Here is a 20561-nt window from a genome sequence, read left to right as displayed (position 1 = left end):
AATTTTCCTCTCCATAGAAACTAAAATTAAAAGCTGCTTTCCAAATCAATAATGAACATATTTTGTCTCATGCTATTTTCATAATATTATGTAAATATGAACGTAGTGTATGTGGAGACTTTGTTGGTTTTGGAAGATACTAAAAGTGGTATCGTATGCATAACGACACAGGAACCTAACCTCGTAAGAACGTAACCTCGCAATGATGCAAATTGCAATCATAATTTTCAGATAGCAAATTAAACATGGTTTTATAAATTTAAAAATATTTATGTCGAATAATTGAACAAAAATTTATCGATAACAATAAGTACATCCCCGTACTGTCTTTGTGTGAGTAAGTACAGCTGCGACATTATTTTGCTTTTGCACACATATAACGATCGGCACCGTCTGGACTTTTTTGGTCATATTTTTCACGACAATTATAGATTTGTTTACGAATTCAGTTGGAATGAAAAACAACAAGCCTTAAAGTTTATTGTTACTTTAATAATAATAGAAATCATTAATGACGAACGAAGCACAAATTTAAACGCACACTTTTTTATTCTGTATTTAAATAAATCCAGTTTTCAGACTAAATAAAGAACTGTCGTACTATTTAATATTTTGCTATCTTATCATTGATTTTTTTTTGTTTAATGAAGAAACAAATAAAAATTTGTCCACAATTTCAGAATTGTATTTAACGCCATCTTCAAGACCCCGCGAACACTAACACAGTTAAATATTTCAAAAGAATGCTTACAATGTAGAACACAAAGCGACATCTGTTAGCACGATGAAAAAATGGTTTATTTTGTTAATTAGATAGTTTTTATTGATATTTCAATATTATAAACTTTTTTTATATTTTTTAGCTTAATTATACGAGCAATTCTTTTGTTATTTATTGCATTAATATTAATAAAGTATATTAGTATTTTTTTGTGGAAGCGAGTGAGACATATATATCGTGACTGTTTATTTCCGCTTACGTTTCCCGCGCAGGTTTAAGCGGTTTTACAAGTGCGTGTTGCGTATGCGCGCTAAAATATCATTCCGCGCGCGAACGTTATAGGATGCGCGCTTTCGAATCTACGAATTTTTAAAAAAAGTACGGAATACCAAAAATAGGCGACCTTCGATTAATGTTATAATAATGTTAACACTGTTTTATTAGTGCATTTAAAAGTTAAAATTGTGTGTGAAGTGTGGATTTTTCGTTTATTACAGACAGCGCGCTAAATTGTAAGTTATTAATTGTATATGCGTTTATGTTTATTTGATGTTTATTTACAGGTTCTGTATTAAGTTTTCTTTTTCTTTATTCTTTATGGTCATAAAACAAAGTAACTCGTACAGCGTGTAAGGCCGTTTGATCTCCGTTATTTTCTCGGATATGGAGTGGCCTTTTAGTACCTAGGATCTTGTAGAATCTAGACTCGCCTTGGGCTTAGTTGAAAGTAGGTTTTAGCGGAGTATTGTATCAGTGTTTATTATTATTATGATAACGAGTTTACTTTCTAAACACATTCATGGACAATATCTGTATATCGGTTTATTTTACGACAAACACTTTTACTTATTTAAATCTGATTTATTTAAATATGCTATAGTTTTTCGCTCTTCTTTTTAAGTATTTTTTTAAGGATATTTATTGTGCGTGTATTATTAAACTTGAATTTCTTTATAGCAATACTGTTAAAAAATCAGTAAATCTGTTAAAGAATCGAATTCTTGTCATTTAATTACTCTTTACTATATCTTACTAGCTTCAAATCCATGGCTTTGCTGCACATTTCACGACCTAGAGTCCTAGAGTCACCCCAGAATGTTATTGATATTATTGAAGAAAGAAAAGAAAAGACAGAAAGATTTCTTTTTCTTTCTTCTATTTTTTTTATTTATTAATTATAATGCATTTAGTATAGTGCAAGTATAGGTGAAGGTATTTGTATTTGAGTTTGAGTTTAATCTATTTTGCATATATGTACTTAGTCACATTTATTATTGTGTAGTTAGTTATTCAAGGCAAGTTTTTTTCGTTACGCATATCTTTATTTTATAGAGCGAGTATGTAAAGTAGTCATTACATTAGCAAAATATTAGGAGTATATAATACATATCTATACTAATATTAGAAATGAATCTCAGGAACTACTAGTACTAAAAAACTAGCGTTCCGCTCCGGCTTTGCCCGTGGTAAATAAATAGTATATAGCACTCATGTATAACGTTCATATCCAATGGTGAAAGAGTTTTTGGAATTCAGTGGTTCCTGAGATAACTGCGTTCAAACAAATAAACTCTTCAGCTTTACATTATTAATATACATTCTTTTAACATAATGTACCTTATTTATGGCGAAATAAATATAATAACTTTTTCGTGAACTCCATCAGAGTGGAGGAAAATACTTACCAAATATTTTTTTATAAAACTGCGTCATTCATTAAAAAGATTCGTCATGTATGTGATGTGCTATTCAGACTTGATAAATCAATAAATAGTAAAAAAATAGTAAACATTTCACGTTTATTTAATAAAATAATTTTCACACGCATATTAATAAATGTACATACAGATTACAAAACCTACACTCTAATGCAAGGTTCACACACACGAGGTTAAAATAAGAAAATTTGAAATGCCACCTAAAAGTTTTACATAAAGAAAACTGGATAAAGAGATTTCTGAAGACTAAAACCTGTAAAAAACACACTATTTACTGTATCAAAAGTTAGGATCAAATCTTTACCAAGCTTGATCGCCAGGATTTAATAATTTCCTTAAGTAGGTATCATCTGTATAAGAGCAAGTGAGACAATTTATTTTATTCTGTCGTTGAAGCGTTTAGTTTAAATTATTTTTTTATATTATGCACCATTTCATAAGCAAACTTATAACAAAGAAATCATAATAAGTTGATATATGAGTTCAGAGTAAATTAATAAAGAAAAATCGCTAATCCCATTCTATTCCAGTCGTTATTTTTCTGTGAAACAGACGCTACGGAAACTTATTTTATTTCGTTTCTATTTATATTTGCTTTGCTCGGGACTGTACCAATTACGGTTCTGCATATATAAAAAATAGAATATATCTGAGGAAAATGGAATTTGTTGTTTTTTTTGTATAATAACTTATGTCTGTACGAAACTGTACAAAAGAAAAATTCCACTGATAAAGAACTTTATTTTTATTGTCATTTTATAGCTATAAAATAACAAAGCTTATCTATATTCATATCATGAAAAGGTAAAGTTTGTGCATTATGAGTTTATAAAGTAGGGAGGGACCTATCTGGATCTATGGAACTGATTTAAAAAAAATATTTCAGTTGCCTTATGCGTACACTCACGGATAACGCAAAATTGGTGAAATATTTTAATAAAATATAGTCACTACACATGCAATAGACCATATTTTTTATCCCTGATTAACCTGGACAGGGCTAGGATAAAAACACAAAATATAAAATTCTCTTGCCACAATGTTTGTTAACAAACTCTAGCAAAGCTTTACCGAATTTTATGGATTAAAAAGAAAACCAACTTATTTTCTATATATTCAGATACGTTAACTATTTTTTCAAAAGCCGTTGCCTGGCAGAAAATTCTTTGCCGAGTTATGTCAAGTCAGACAGGTTATAGAAGGATTCGTAGTACAGATGCTATAAATGTGATGCTATAGCATGATACATTGCGGTTTTCCAAACACTCGGTGAATTCAAAAATAGCCATGAGCAATTAGGACAAGGCCTCTATGAATTAGTCCTGGAACTGTTATTCATCGATAAGACATTGAGAAACACGAAATATCCTTGTAAGGTTGATACGAAATTTTGAGAACTCGTAAGGTTCGTCAATGACGTAGACGAATTGACATGACGCCGTTTAATGTAGTATGGATAATGGTTTAAATACAAGAACTCTCTGTATTTTAATAATCATAAAAAATAGCGTTATTAATTAATCAATTGAGCTGTTGGTTCGCCTGATGCGCTGCCCTGTGCTGTACCCGCTTGAAAAGACGAGACGTTTCTTCCGAGACGTACTGCCAAATTTGATTGGCAATGGTACACTTGTTCCGTAAACTATACGCCGGAAAGCCTAATCCAATGGTCGTGGTTCCATATTCTACCTCGCATCTATTTTCTAAGAAAAGCCTAATAACCAATGATGGATTTTTGTGTTGTGATGCAGACTGGAGATCGATCGAAAGGCATATAAAATGCTATGATGCTAATCCTAGGTGTTGATTGTGCCTTGAACTTCTCGAGAACTATGCTTTTCAAGGAGTCTTCAGTAGATTTCTACTAGTTACAGGGATCTTGGGCTTATGTCCTAGCTTTTAGCTATCACAGGCCGGTCTTATTCAGTTCAACAAGCTGAGTCTTTTTCAAACAGGGCTTGAAATTCTCAATATAATTCTATATAGGGGATTCGTAATTAATTTCGGGCGTTATACGAGTATACAGAAGGACAAACTCATGATTTAAACTAACCTTCAAACGATTTGACATAGGATTGTGACCAAAACTATGCCAACGATGATTTATCTAAACACAGATGGTATACAATAACCATACCATGCCTTTTTTTTTTAGTGGGGAAATCTTGCATAGATACCCACGGCCCTCGGGGATGGAGCCGTGGGTTATGTCGGATTCTTACCGACCAAAACCTGTGTTCCGTCGACCCACTTGAGTGAAGGGGCCACGAGAGCTGATTAAAATTCATCCGCGACAACCATACCATGCCTACCACGATCATACTCTTATACATTCTATTTATTTCGCATCCCAAAGGCAAAACAAGCACAAAAGTTCGAATTGAACTTCTGGTCCATTCTCTTCTACATGTCGCGTGTCTCCCCCTGTTTTAAATGCATCTGTAGCCACTCATCTCAATCCCACATTGTTTGCAGCATGAGTAAACTCTTAAAACATTGTAATCGATGGATTTAATGTAAACAGTAGTATGACATCAGACTCTGTGGACTAGCTATATTAAAACTTGGCGGTTCGCCATCTTAGCTTTATCAATATGGTTCATATGAAATACATGAGTTCAGAATACATTTTACTTTCGCTTTTTAGTAAGGTTATTATGGGAAAATGTTATGAATTGTAAAACACAGTCGAGCAACAGTAAGCTAATTTATTTTTTTAGATATTATTTTCAAGTATAAGTAATAGTTGTTTAACTAGAATTGAATTAAAATTTAACACAATTACGTAACGCGTGACAATGTTTGATGTCTACGTGACCCATAACATTGTAGCCGAGTAAGGGTTTTTTATTATCCTCAAGAATATCGAAGGTCCATGAGCCATAAATGTGTCATTATTTCTCAAAATCGTGTCAAGATCAAAACCTGAGATGACTCGACTGTTAGGTCATATGTTTACTTATATATAACTTAGATATAACGAGCAATTACTATAAGTAATTAATAGTCCTATTGCTTTAAATTTCTTTGTGATTATTTCACTTGTGCCATATGTTTATTTGCGGTACTTACGTTTTTATTAGTCGCTTTATTTTCATGTTCGGATATTTTGGGTTTTGGTTTTTTCGGTCAAGTCTAGAAGTAAATATTTTGCTCACACATTATTATCTTCGACTAGTTAAAAACTGCGTCTATCGATGAAAGCGACAAGAAAGTTTATCTATACATAATTTATTTTATGGATTATGTAACATGATACAATAATTTAATATTGTATCATACTACTAATATTATAAATACGAAAGTTTGTAAGGATGTGTGTGTTTGTTGCTCTTTCACGCAAAAACCACTGAACCGATTGCAAAGAAATTTGGTTCGTAGACAGCTGAACAACTGAAATAACATAAAGGCAACTTTTTATCCCGATATTCCTACGGGTACGGATTTACGCGGGTGAAACCGCGGGGCACAACTAGTATTACACAATCCAGTATTGGAGCAGAAATAACAATGCAAAAATATCCGCTTTGTCCGCTATATTGTTAAATCTTGTCAAAAAATTTGGTACGGATCCCAATTTACTTATAATTTAAAAATACAATCTTAAATCGCAGTTATATACTATGACGAGAAGATACTCTCCCGAAGGTTAGTAATGTGCAGGATGCGAGTCAAAACCCCACTTCCCACAATATATAAGAAAATATTCTTAATATATTCATTTCACGTCTACCATTTAAAATCCATTTCAAAGTACTCATGTTATATACGTCTCACATCAAACGCGAGTTTCTTTTGTTTATTTCTTGACGATTCATAATGCCAAATTATAATTAGTGTTCTAAGAAATGACGTGTCGCGTCTATGATATTTTCGGTACACGGGGCTGCCAACTGGGTCTTTGAGGAAGTTACATCATGGGGTTATCATGAGTCTAGGCTAGATTATTTTGTCGAGTCAAGTACAGATGATTGAAGTGGCAGCGTGAGGTTATTGGGTTCTTTGCTTTGGCATTGCTGGCTGTCGATTATCCTTTTGGTTTATTGTAGCTTAGGTTTTTGAGCATGATATTCATATTGAAGATTAGCAATTAATGCTATCGTTTTCAGAAGCATAATTTTTACGAAAATTATATAATTATAGCGCGTAACACCGCGTACATAAACAACGGGGAGATAATTTCTTGTAATCGGCCTAGTAGTTCCAGAGATAAACGGTTTTAAACAAAGGAATAAACAGTCTTCATTATTCCCCTCATTTTATTAATTGCGATTAAATTACTATAAATAAACATCAAATAAGTTTATTTACCTATTATTTAAATAGACTGTAACATCTAAAAATATACTAAGTAAGTAAGTAAGTCTTAATTAAACATCACAATCGTAGCTGTAGACTTTGAACTTACTTTCTTTCTTTTCATATTTTAAGTGGGGAAACCTTGCATAGATACCCACGGCATCCGGGGAAGGTGATATAAGTCCGAGTGTTATGTCAGATTCTTATCGTCTAAAATCCCACTGTGTTCGATCGAGCCTCTATTGCCCACGGGATCTAGTTTTTATTCGTCGATATTCGTACACTTTAACCTTAGTGTGTGTAAAAGCAAATCTTACTATCTTAACCATAAAAATGCTAGAAGCATTCAAACGACTTTGTATTTCCCCAACACGCAAGTCGAAAGACTAAACAACTCGCGAATTTCTTATATTTAGCATTTAAAATTCGACACACGCTATCAAGTTAAACCTGTTCCTTGCACTCATTAAGATAACCTTGCTTATCCAACTTGAAGTTAAACAAAATATACATATATCCGCTCGTGGTTTCGCGCACGCATAAATTAATTTTATGTTATTCTGGGTTGATTAACATCAGATTCGTGATCAAATTTTTTCTATTCTTTCAAAATTTCTCATTTATAAAGCATTTCAATGCTATAAAACTAAAAATTAAATTTAACATCAGATTTTTTTTTTTTCTTTTTTTTTAATGTCATAGCGGGCAACTGAGCTGGTGGTTCGCCTGATGGTAAACGATCACCACCGCCCATGAACATTCGCAGAAGCTCAGACCTCTGAGAATGCGCTGCCCGCTTTTAAGGGAAAAGCGCTGAGGAAAGGATTGATGAATGGAAAAAAGAAATGGACTGGGAAGGGCTAGGACAAGGAAATAGGCCAGATTTGCATGAAATTTGCTACAGAGGTAGACATAATCGGGAGAAGCATATACACATACACATTTATTTTAATGAATTATCTAGGTAACACGCGAGCAAAGCCGCGGGATACCACTCGTGGATGATAAGAATTATATACCTATGTTTAACTGGTATAGTGGGTACAGTTTTAATTGGCAAAATTGGTTTGTATGAATGACGTCACGTTAACCTTCAGTTATTTGGTAGTTTGTGTGAAGGAAGTTGTGAATTTTTATATGGACTTTAAAAGGCATTGGGTCGAGCTTTGACGAAGTGTATTGTGTGTGTGTGTGTGTATATAAAATCGATTTCGAGAATTAAATATTGTTTGATGACTGTTCTTTTTACACCGTTATTTAAAGCTTAGATAAAGTTTTAAAAACATATTTCAATGTATTGTTTTTCTTTATTTATAACTTTATTATTGATTGCTTTCGACTTTCATTAATCCTGAAAACACTTCCTATCCTACTAATATTATAAATGCGAAAGTTTGTAAGGATGTGTGTGTGTCTGTTGCTCTTTCACGCAAAAACTACTGAACCGATTGCAATGAAATTTTGTACGTACGATAGCTGAACAAGTGGAATAACATATATTCAACTTTTTATCCCGATATTCCTACGGAATACAGACTTACGCGGGTAAAACCGCAGGGCGCAACTAGTATTTTAAAAAGTATTGTTTGTATTCTGTTTTATAGAATTAGAGTATTCAAATATGAATGAATTTTTTTGAATTAAAATATTAAGTAATGTGACTACAAGATAAAATAATCTATAGTACCTTAAAGGTACTCCGTGTAGGAGGGCTCGACCCTCGAATTCAGATCGTTGTCAACCGCAATGTGAGCTTTAGTTTCACAATTCACAGCTTAAGGTGTTGGTTTCAAATGTGTTTAAACGTTACTAGCGACTTGCCCCGGCTTCGCACGGAATTATGCATGTTTTTAATTTCTACATCTCTTTCTTGTTTGGTAAAATTTTACAACTGGCATGTCCATAATCCTACAGTCGTGTTTGTTTATTTGATTAAATGGAATGATAGACACTGTTTTTCACAGAGTTTTTAACAAAGGATTAAACCTTTTGAATTATCATTATTATTCTCTGTTACTAACAAATATGGGACATGTGTTGTGATTTTTTATTATAAAATAAATAAAAAATTTAGAATAATATTACAGGCCACACTTTTAATAGCTTTCGACATATTTAACGTATGAAAAAGAGTAGAGACCTTCTAGGGAAGCGCGTTACAGCCTAGATCACATCTCAGTTTGCCATCAGGCGAGATCGTGGTCACGCTGCCCTATTATAGATAAAAAAATGAAGTTTAGTATGATAGCAATAAAACACACAGCACTTAAAGTAATCCACACTTACATTCCATGACGTATTTAGTTCAATTTCGCCATTTGAAATAAGTTTGTGGTACTGTATTAATAATATTTGCTCTCTATTTTCAAGTGATACGTTGGTTGAACGCCCTATTGACCGCTGTTCGGTCAAACGTCTTAAACAATTAGCACATTATTGCCCTCCCTTCGAGCGAATGACTAATCACTACTGTTACTTCATTCTATCCTACTAATATTATAAATGCGAAAGTTTGTAAGGATATGTGTGTGTTTGTTGCTCTTTCACGCAAAAACTACTGAACCGATAACAATGAAATTTGGTACGTAGACAGCTGGACAACTGGAATAACATATAGGAAACTTTTTATCAAGATATTCCTACGGGATACGGACTTACGCGGGTGAGTCCGCGGGGCGCAGCTAGTATTATATAAACTAAGAAGCAAATATTGTACCATATTAAACCATATGAATCAAATTAAAGCGTATAATTAAAATGTTCGCTGAAATATAATTTAAATCGTTGAATGGATTTTTTTGTTCAATTGTCCATTTAATGAAAGGCTATGTCATATATGACGTGGGTGAAACCGCAGGGCACAGCTAGCTATATTATAAATAACTTTAAAATGTCATGTCACGTTATTTCATAAACAACAGGCAAAACAATGACAGGCTAATAAATGGCGTATTTTATTACCTTCATGTAATGTTTGCTCGTTGCTTTTAAAATTATTTAGGCCATGATATACAGTTGGTTATAAACTATTTTTATTAACACGCTTTTATGAGCTTCACTTGTATGTAACTGACTCGTTTAGACTCGATTGTTACCCACTTAAATAGACTGATTTAATTAAAACTTTGTGTTCTCAAGGATCGGTGATCATCAAATAATTTCATGAGTTCATCTTATTATCTTGATTAGGATACGAAACGTAGTAATTATAAAGACAAATATTGCAAATTCACATTTTGATAAGGCCCTAGGTTCAGTGGTTAGAAAGATTGATCACCTTGTCCGTAAAGAAAGTCGATCAGTGAAACACAATACACCCATATGGCCCATACCCCACATGAGGACGTGGGACACACGACCGACTTTTGATTTTGACGGTACCGACTGTTAATTGTGTACTCGTGTATACCTTATTACCATACAGCATTTAACATATTGTATGTAAACAGGGTTGGCATCCATACCTTAAGATTGAAAGATATTTGAGATAATTGTATAATATACTTTGAGTTTAAGAATTAAAGTGCAACAATAAGATGTATTTTTTTAGATTGCATTAAACAGAAATATGTAGACTTCTTATAAATTTGGGATTTTAAAGAAATAAATGAATGTTTTCCAATATTTCATATCATCATAGTAAAATAATTGTTTATTTTGATAATAAATACTTTTTATTTTTTATCTATAATAGCAAATGTAAAGCCCAGTGCCAAAAAAAGTGGCAACCCTATATGTAATATGTAATGACATTCATATAAAATCACGATAATATGACATCATTAGGTCGGGACAGGTTATAGCGCAAATATGGCTAAAGAGGTCAAGTGCACTCTTATCCACCATCTTATCTGTCTGCCGTTTATTATAAATATCTCAGCTTATATTCATAAATTAAGTATTACTCGAAAAAAAAAATTGGCTGGCACAAAAATATCGTGTTCAAAGTAATCTCTATATACATAAAATTCTCATGTTGTTATTTACCATACTCCTCCGAAGCGGCTGAAACGATTTTCATCAAATTTTGGGTGCATGTCGGGTTGATCGGAGAATCCGCCAACATCTATTTTTCATACCCCTAAATGATAAGAGTAAGGCAGAACAGCGTTTGCCGGGTCAGCTAGTATTATATATATATTCATGTAGGTTTTCCTTCCTGTTCCATCTAATATCTATATTTAAAACATTTCATTAATTCAATAACTCATTCATGTATTCATTTTTGTTGGTTATTTGATTTAGAGCGTTCAAATTATACAAACGACTTCCGCACTACCTACTGAAATCAATTAACTGTTATGAAAACTTAATATTGACTGTAAGGAACATTCGAGACTGTTTTATAATTTACCGATTCTTTCTGCGCACTTTACAACCATCTACCATCTACGACTACCAATTTGAATATATTTTGATAGGGGCTTACCATGAATTGGTGCTAATTCCAGCGTGGATAAATGATAGTTTTAGACGAGGTCGTCTATGTATAGGTTAGGTTAGGTTAGGTTATAGTTGCCGAAGGGGTCGCGGACGAATTTTAACCAACTCCCGTGGCCCCTTCACTCTGTCTTTATCTGATACTGGAATTAGTACAGCTTTAAGATTATGTACGTATGTATTGGAGTATGTATCCGACGTATTAAAATGTATCCCGATTTAAGAAAGATTAGATTAGAAATGGTACTTTCAAGAATGTTTCTTGTTCAATAAATAATTTATATTAGAGGTTGTTTTAATGAATTCTAATTTATACAAGATATCGTTATTTATATATAATATATTTGTTATGCGACATTTAAAACCGTCGTTTCTACTAAAGCTGGCAATCCATAAATCATGTTTTTGTTGAATCGATATTATCATAATAATTCCTTGTTTTTTGCATAACAGTAACGCACAAATGGCTTTGTTTTATAATATGTAGTGGAATGTCACGTTAGTTATATAAGTACCAGGAGATATATGACTAGCGGAGCGCCGCGACTTCGCCCGTCGTACATGTATAAAACTCAGGTTAGAGAATTTCCGAAATCGAATAGCAATTCCTCAGATTAATGCGTTCGAACACGCAAACTGTATTATTAGTGTGGATGTTATTCCTCCTGACTAGTCTTCATAGCCATCAAGACCTTCCGGGGCCATTAACGTCAGATCAATCACTTTTACTAGCCCCAATTCCTTGTGCAATTTTATCCATTACGCTACAAGTCATAAGATGTTATATTGCTTGCAGTATATAAAGGTTCAAATTGATGATAGTTCGTAGGTGTAAAATCATTATGTCAGCAAGCGTTGACAAGGACGAGGTAGCAATTTTTTGTGTGGGTTTAACGTCTTATGTAACTGAGAATAGTATATGAACCTAGAATGAATATACCATAGAATTATTAAAGTGATTTAAACTGAGATAACGAAGATTTGTTTTCTTTATCTAATGATCTACAATCAACATCCTTCTAATACTTGCGAAAGTATGTGAGGATGAATGTATAGTTATCACTCTTTCACGTGAAATCCTTTTAACAGATTTTGATGATACTTAGCAGTAATATAACTTATGTACCCGAATAACATATATGCTAGAATTACTTGCTTTTGCCCGGTGAAACCGCGCGGAACAGCTAGTATAGCAATCGTGAGACGATGACCAGATTACTAAATAATAATAATAATAGATGTCACCAAGAGCTTAATGGCCTGAAAACTCAGAAGGGATCTGCTCTAAACTAAGAAGGTCCCTGCAGTGGGAACAAATATAGACAGGTGATAATGATTATTACTATGAATAAATTGATTTCTCGTACGAGTACGTAACTCGTACTCTCTCTGATGTCTTAATTATGGTCCACATAATGAAGAAACATTAATTACATAAACATAAATTGTCTATTGTACTATAATATAGATTTCTAACAAATCATTAACAGTCCCACGTGAGGTAGTAAAAATAACGTGTTTGTCCACCCAGTCCCGTGGGCGAAGCGCGTCCGCCCACAGCACATTTTGCAACTGAAGGCGCCTTAGCCCATTTAATAACCCAGACTAGAAGGGCTTACGGGCACTAAAACGTCGAATTGTAACATGTACTAGGGCTACGATTGAATTAGATTAATAAGATTAAAGATAGATTAAATGATACCTAAGTTCTAATTGATTGTACAAAACAGCAATGAGACTGAGGCACTAGCTTAAAATCGATAAGCCGGGGGTTCGAGACCACGCGAAATATAGTGGTTTTTTAATATATCTGCGCACGTGGATAACATCACCACTGCTCGAAATGGTGAAGGAAAACATCGTGAGGAAACCGACATGTCCAAGAATCAAACGTTCGACGATATGTGACATCTGCCAACCTGCACATGACCGTGTGAACATATGTGGCCTGATGATTATGATGATGATGGTGATGAATTGAATGTCCGAAACACTCTTATGGAGCAATATTATGTAGTCGATATTGATATATAAACCCGTGTTAATAGCAATGTAGAATCTTATACCTATAAACGAGCAATTCTTGTATATATATATATATAATTGGAATCTCGGAATCGGCTCGAACGATTTTCATGAAATTTAGTATATTGGGGGTTTCGGGGGCGATAAATCGATCTAGCTAGGATTTTTTTTTAGAAAATGTCATATTCGTGATTTATTCGTGTTTTTTTTTCCTGACATCTATTGGTGAATAATAATACTATTTTGCTTCGTAGATAGCTGGACAACTGAAATAACACATAGGCACTTTTTATACCGATATTCCTACGGGATACGGACTTACGCGGTTTCAACCGCGGGTCACAGCTAGTTAAAGATTAGACATAACAATCAAAGAGACAGTAACAAAAAGGTCTTATTTAAATAAATATTATAAACAAATTAAGTAGACCTACATTTTTATTAGACTGTACTAAAACATATAGGAAAAAAGTATTCAAATAAACTTTATTAGGTCACGGTTCACGTTAAATGCACTTGGAAATTTTATTCAGGATTCCTTGAAGCATGTATTGCTTATTATTCTTAAGTTTCAAGACCACGTAAAATGTTCCAGATTGAGATCGCTCGAAGGTTGAATTCTCGATAAAAATAGAAGTAAAATAAGCTCATTCTTCTTCGTTTTAAAATAACGATGCGGCGTTAGGGAATGTCTGAAAAGCGTTTTGATTTTAATTTACAACTTTTGTGTCCTTGAAAAATGATATCCTACTAATCCTACTCCTACTATATCCTACTATCCTACTAACTAATATTATAAATGCGAAAGTTTGTAAAATGTGTGTGTTTGTTGCTCTTTCACGCAAAAACTGCTGAACCGATTGCAATTAAATTTGGTACGTAGACAGCTGGACAACTGGAATAACATATAGGCAACTTTTTATCCCGATATTACTCCGGACTTCCGCGGGTGAAACCACGGGGCGCTAGTTAATAATAAAAAAGAAACAAGAAATGGTCGAATCAACTAAATTGTCTACTCGTACAAAGTAAACGTAAGGAAATTATATAATCCTTACAATCATATCATATCAATCATAATCAGAATAAATAAATAAAATTATCATATTGCCATCGATCCTTGATAAATGAACAAAGGTTTAAATATATCAGTGTAAAGTAAGTCAGTACATAGTCTAAACTAGTAGGTTACATACAAACATACGTAAATACAAACACATAGGTAAATAGTAAGCTGAATTAGACATAGACCAATTTACAACAATGAAACAATATCCCTGTTGTTTAAATTATATTAAATTTAAAATTTCATTATTCAATTATGAGTAATGGTGTTGTGATGACACAAATTCCAACTAAATACATTGTTCAATATACATCTTACCAATTCACCATATCAATATTGTGACCCACCACATAACTCAATAATAAAAACACATTAATCACAACTTATTCTCAGCGGCTTCTAAGAAATTGATTCATTAGCAACATCCTATATTACCGGCCATCAAATTCGTGTAACGCGTTGCCAAGGGACAAAGATACAGTGCCACCAACTGATCTATGAAATGGGGAAATCATCACTTTAGTGTTATCCTTAGAATAATATTTAACACTAGCTTCCGCCCGCGGTTTTGCCCGCGTGAACTTAGGACATTTTAAAATGATTTAGTGACTTTCCATTCCTGTTTTTATCCCAAACATTTAATCGAGATAAAAAGTATGCTTTCACCCAAGTCAGCTCATACCCTGTCTGTGAACACATGTTTTGATTTAGAGCTATATTCCGGGCACCACTTTTTTATAGTAAAAACACACTAGACAAATATGACAAGTCAATATCTCTAGTTAAAAATTATGCTGTTTCGAACATAATTTGGTAGCATTGTATGAAAATAGTTCGGAAGTTATATATGTTTTGTCTTTTTCTTATTTATGCAAATATTCGTTTAACATTTTCCGTCTCGCCCACACACGGATTCAAGGAGGATCGGTTTGTGAATGAGAATTTGTCTTTACGTAACCTTGCTGATGTCACACCAGGTGGCATTCTATAGCGTATTATGGTAACAATAAACACAATAATTCGGTGTTTTCACCTAGCTTTTTCACCTTACACGTATCAATTTCGGTGTTATAAGTACTGTAAAACTCACATTAATGTCTAACGAATAATAATATAAGTGATATTTTTTTTTATTTTTTTATAAATTATCTATCGCCAGTCGTGTTTCATCAGTCTCACAATAAAAATATTTTTTCGCGCTCACTTGAGTTACATTATAAGTAAGAAAATATTGTCTTTTTTAATTCTGATTCCAATTGACTAGATCTTTTAGGAAAACTCCTTTGATATCATGTACCTACATATCTACACTAATGTTATGAAAAGGAAACTTTTGTATTTTTTGTATGTTTTTAACGTTTTTGCACAAACAATGCTGGACCGATTTAAAAAATTCTTACACCATTAGCAAGCTACACCTTCACTGATTGACATAGGCCATATTCGTACCACGGGCGAAGCCGGAGCGAACAGCTATAGTCATATTTTGATAAAATTGAACGGGCGTTGCTTCGAATAAAGCTACACGAAGTTACAAGATTCCAAGGAGTACATATTGCAGCTCGAAGTAAATAAACCAAAATTTTATCCTGTTTTGCATATGCCACGGCCGACGTGCTTCACCGCCACGACCTGTATCTTGTTTCTACAATAAAAACAAATAATACGTTATAAACCTCATTACATCATCTCTTCGAGAATCTCTCGACAATGAATTCTCGTAAATTCTTGCAATTAACAACATTAGTTAACATCTCACGGGCTTCGCCAGCAGAATAAGAAAGAAAATACATAGTTCTCAGATAGATAGTTTTCCCCACATAGCTCCCTTTCTCGAGGCATTTCCAGGATCAAATTTATCCTATGTCCTTTCTCTGGTCCCAGACTACGGCTGTATAAAATTTAATCCAAATCGATTCTGTGATTTAGGCGTGAAGAAGAGAAAGACAGAGTTACTTTCTGTTTTATAATATTCGTAGGGATCATTTTTGTTTGAAAGAAAGAAAGAAAACAAGTATTATTGCCACATAAAAAAACTAACATAAAAAACAAACACATGGAAAAACTAATACAAATTAAAAAATTAAAACTAATATAAATTAAAATTAACATAAAAAATTAACATGGCAATCGGGACAGATATAGCGTTTTGTTGACAGTCAGCAGATATAGCGTTACCCGTATAAAAAGCCAATGCGAATCTTTCCATGTACAAGATGTCATCCACACGTTTCATCCACAGCTAAGCTATTCTCGCGTAGAGTACCAAACATCCAATGTTGTATTTATAAACGCAGTTCGATGTAGTAACTATCTGTGTTACGATAAATTACGTATGGGGCTTCAATAATTGTCCCAATAACCTTAACTGGGTATAAATAAGGTAACGACATTAACTACCATTCATAACTAGACGCACACCTACACCAATTTTCTCTATTAAAAGTCCATTAATAGATCTCGTTTGAGTCGTGACATGCACATTGCATGTGGTTTATAAGACTATGACATCAGCGTTCGAATGAGTAGTTATGAATTTGCTATAAGATTTAATTTCATTTTAACGACATCTTTAGCCATTTAATTAAAAGCCTAGAATATCAAACAATTCTAGCTACCTGAATAATATATAGACGTTGGTGTAAACTGTAAGCCAAAGCGAAATTGTATGAAAGGCTTTTATAATTGCATAGGTACTCCTTATATTCTTCCAGTTTCTTTCCATGAAAACTCTGTATAATCATCCACTCTTCTCTCTCGCAAACATCAAACATTTAAACCCGTACTCAGATTCCAGTAGGTAAATCATATCATACTAATATTATAAATGCGAAAGTTTGTAAGGATGTGTGTGTTTGTTGCTCTTTCACGCAAAAACTACAGAACCGATTGCAATGATATTTGATACATAGACAGCTGGACAACTGGAATAACATATAAGCAACTTTTTACACGCTTTTTATTAGCTTCACCTGTATGTTTGTTTGTTTGTATGTTTGTTTGTTTGTATGTTTGTTTGTTTGTATGTTTGTTTGTTTGTAACTGACTTCTTTGGGCGCGATTTTGACCCACTTTAAACGGCCAGGTTTCGTTCAAACTTTGTAGATTTATTGAGGACCGATGACAATACACTAATTTGATAAAATTATTCCAGTTTTCAATTTGCAAAATATTATTTTTGTTAAAGCGTGTTTTATAGTTTTTTTAAACTATTATATTTTATTATCCCGATATTCCTACGGGATACGTACTTACGCGGGTGAAACCGCGGGGCGCAGCTAGTATAACTATACACGTGCAAAATCAAAGGTCTTAAACAATAATCAAATCAATCAATCATATCGAATTAGCTGAAAACAAATGATTAAAAACAGCTTACATGAGCTCATGAAGCTCATTCTTCTGTGTGGTCCACACAGAGCATCTTTGTTACAAGATGTTGTTGAAAAGGGTCGGATATATGTGTGCGAGAGGGAAAGGAGACGTGCAAAAATAAACGAAAACGCGTTCAGCAATGATGTCATACCTCCAGACGAATAGCGGTCAAGGTACGGGATGAATCGGTAAAAGTGTTGTAAGGGAATCGGTATATCGTTTATTACTAAAAATACTGGGGTCGCCCGCGTATTAAAGGATTTCTCCCCACGTAGTGTCCTTTCCCATGGAATTTCCGGGATAAAAATTGTGCTTTGTCCTTTCTCGGGTTAGAAAGCATATATCGATCAAATTTCATCCAAATCGGTTCGTTTAAGCGTGAGGAAGAGACAGACGGACAAATTTACAAAAGTAGTAGGGAGTAGTACTAAACAATTAACGTATTAGGTGAATCGTTGGACATAGTATAACTATTTAAACTTAGAACTATCGACCGGCCCAGGCTCCACACGGATGCAACGCTGATGAAACTCAAAAACAGACTAGTTCAGAGAAAAAACAGCATCCTACATTCGTCACCGAATGCGCAGGCGCATGTTGAATGAATGACGCAAGCGCGCCCACGGCGATTGCCACACAACCTTTATTGGAAAGGCATTTGGTTCACGATATTTAAAAAATATGAGTATCGAATTAGTTGTTATCGATTTTAATGTAGCAAACATACATACGTGATTAATATAAAGACTCATAGTATTTTCTTGTGTTTGATTTAAAAACTTTTTGACGTAACCACGCTCGCTGTAAAGTGTTCGAAACGTCGGGTTAGTAATATAATGAATAAATCGCGTTTAATATCCGTTAAAAAGTTTTTAATTCTAAATAAATAGACTCTTTACGGACTAAATAACTTCAGAAATTTTCTTACAAAATATAATAGTAACTAGCAGTCCTTCCCGTCTTCGTATGTGGTACATATATTACAGTTTATATCACTCAGGTATCAGTTCAATTTCTACTGAGATTATCGCATTTAAAAAGCAACCCAACTCTAAGGAGTTTATATAGTTTTTATAGTATAGACATAGAGAGATAGAGAGATTATATAGACAATAGACATCATTAAAGGTAGGATTAGAAAAATGTATCTAATCAATCCTTTCTTTATAACACATACTAGCTGCGCCCCGCGGTGCCCGCGTAAGTCCGTATCCCGCAGAAATATCGGGATAAAAAGTTGCCTATATGTTATTCCAGTTGTCCAGCTGTCTACGTACAAAAATTGCATTTTTCTTCTTTCATTGCATTCGGTTCAATAGTTTTTGCGTGAAAGAGCAACAAACTCACGCACATCCTTACAAACTTTCGCATTTATAATATTAGTAGGATAGGATATACCGTATTTGGTTTATGGTATATTTTTTTATTCTTTGTATACGGTGCATATCAAGAAATCCGCATTATTCTAAGATAGCTTATTTTCACTCCTTATTCAGTGTATAATCATGCATCAAAAAAGGTTTTTCTATCTTATTATGCTAAAATTAATATCAGGATACAATTTGTGCATATTTTGTTGCGTTTATGGTTTTATTCATTATTAATATGCTGTTCTAGAGATTTTATTTTATTTAGCAACATATACGGTAAAACTGCAATTATTGTTTAGACCGAGATAGTGTCTAGTGCCTTATAATCAGCTTGTCTAGGTACACTAATATCATAAAGAGTAAACTTAATAAAACCACAGATAACATAATACTAGCTAAAACTAAGGAGGAACTACATGTTCTTTTATTTAATATTTATATTAGCATAGCCTATAATATTCAGAGATTATCAACGGAGAAAGAACATCTGAAATCGGACCAGTAGTTCCTGAGATTAGCGCGTTAAACGAACGAATTTTTGCGTTTTTATTATTATTAGTACAGAGTACTACTGCTCGCCCCGGCATCGCCCATGGTACATATATATAGCGTATGTCACCCAGTGAAGTTGCAGGATTCTAATGATGAAATGTTTTTTTTTTAATCGGTCCAGTGTTTTTGCGTGAAAACGTTACAAACATACAAAAATACAAAAATCACAACTTCAATCTCTCACCTTTATATTATCAAAAACGTCTCGTATACCACAGACAAGCCACAATCAGCATCTTTTAACAGAACACATTTATTAGCACACGGCATTAGTTCATCTAATTTTATCTAATTTACCGGTCAAATGACGAAACTCGAGCGAACAAGACTGCCTCATCTTTGATCTTATGTTACCATTTAACCGATGAATTTAGACTAGTTTTAAACTGGGGTCGAATTGCATACGCTTCTGTTTGTGTGTAGAAATAAATAAAATTTAATTGTGTTATATATATATATATATTGTATACTATTTTCCTGTCAGAATGTTAGTTAGCATACAGCTGCGCCGACTCTCATGAAATTTTGTGTGCATGTCGGGTAGACGGGTAGGTCTGAGAATCGGCCAACATCTATTTTTCATACCCCTAAATGATAAGAGAAAGGCAGAACAGCGTTTGCGCGGTCATCTAGTAATATTATACACGAGTTTGTGAGTATGGATGGATGTTTGCTACTCTTTCCCGTAAAAACCACTGAATAGACATTAATGAGAGTATACAGCTATGTTGCTTACACATCAGAAGACACGAGCTATATAAATATTTGCTATTGGCCGTAGATTCGTCCGCGGATGTCCCGCGCGGCGCAGCTAGGATGAAATATGGAGAAAAAAAATATATAAAAATTAAAAGCAAAGTAATTATGACAAAAATGACTAAGACTATAATCGTATATTTGTTCCTGCTTGTTTCCGCTGAGATAAGATCGATTTTTACAAATTGAAAAATGAAAATGAAATAAAATTCATATTATTACTAATTACGCCACTTCGA

General features: G+C 33.6%; 1 protein-coding gene across 1 annotated transcript in view; it reads left to right on the top strand.

Moving 5' to 3' along the window:
* The first annotated feature begins 1029 nt into the window (after window positions 1-1029).
* LOC119837636 overlaps window positions 1030-20561 on the top strand; it is a 35306-nt gene continuing 15774 nt past the window's right edge. The window contains exon 1 of the mRNA XM_038363325.1: window positions 1030-1233. The gene's annotated coding sequence lies outside the window, so the exon portion shown is untranslated. The remainder of the gene's footprint in view (window positions 1234-20561) is intronic.

The sequence above is a fragment of the Zerene cesonia genome, chromosome 28 (genome assembly GCF_012273895.1).
Source record: "Zerene cesonia ecotype Mississippi chromosome 28, Zerene_cesonia_1.1, whole genome shotgun sequence".
NCBI lineage: Eukaryota > Metazoa > Arthropoda > Insecta > Lepidoptera > Pieridae > Zerene > Zerene cesonia.
This window is presented reverse-complemented; position numbering and strand designations above follow the sequence as displayed.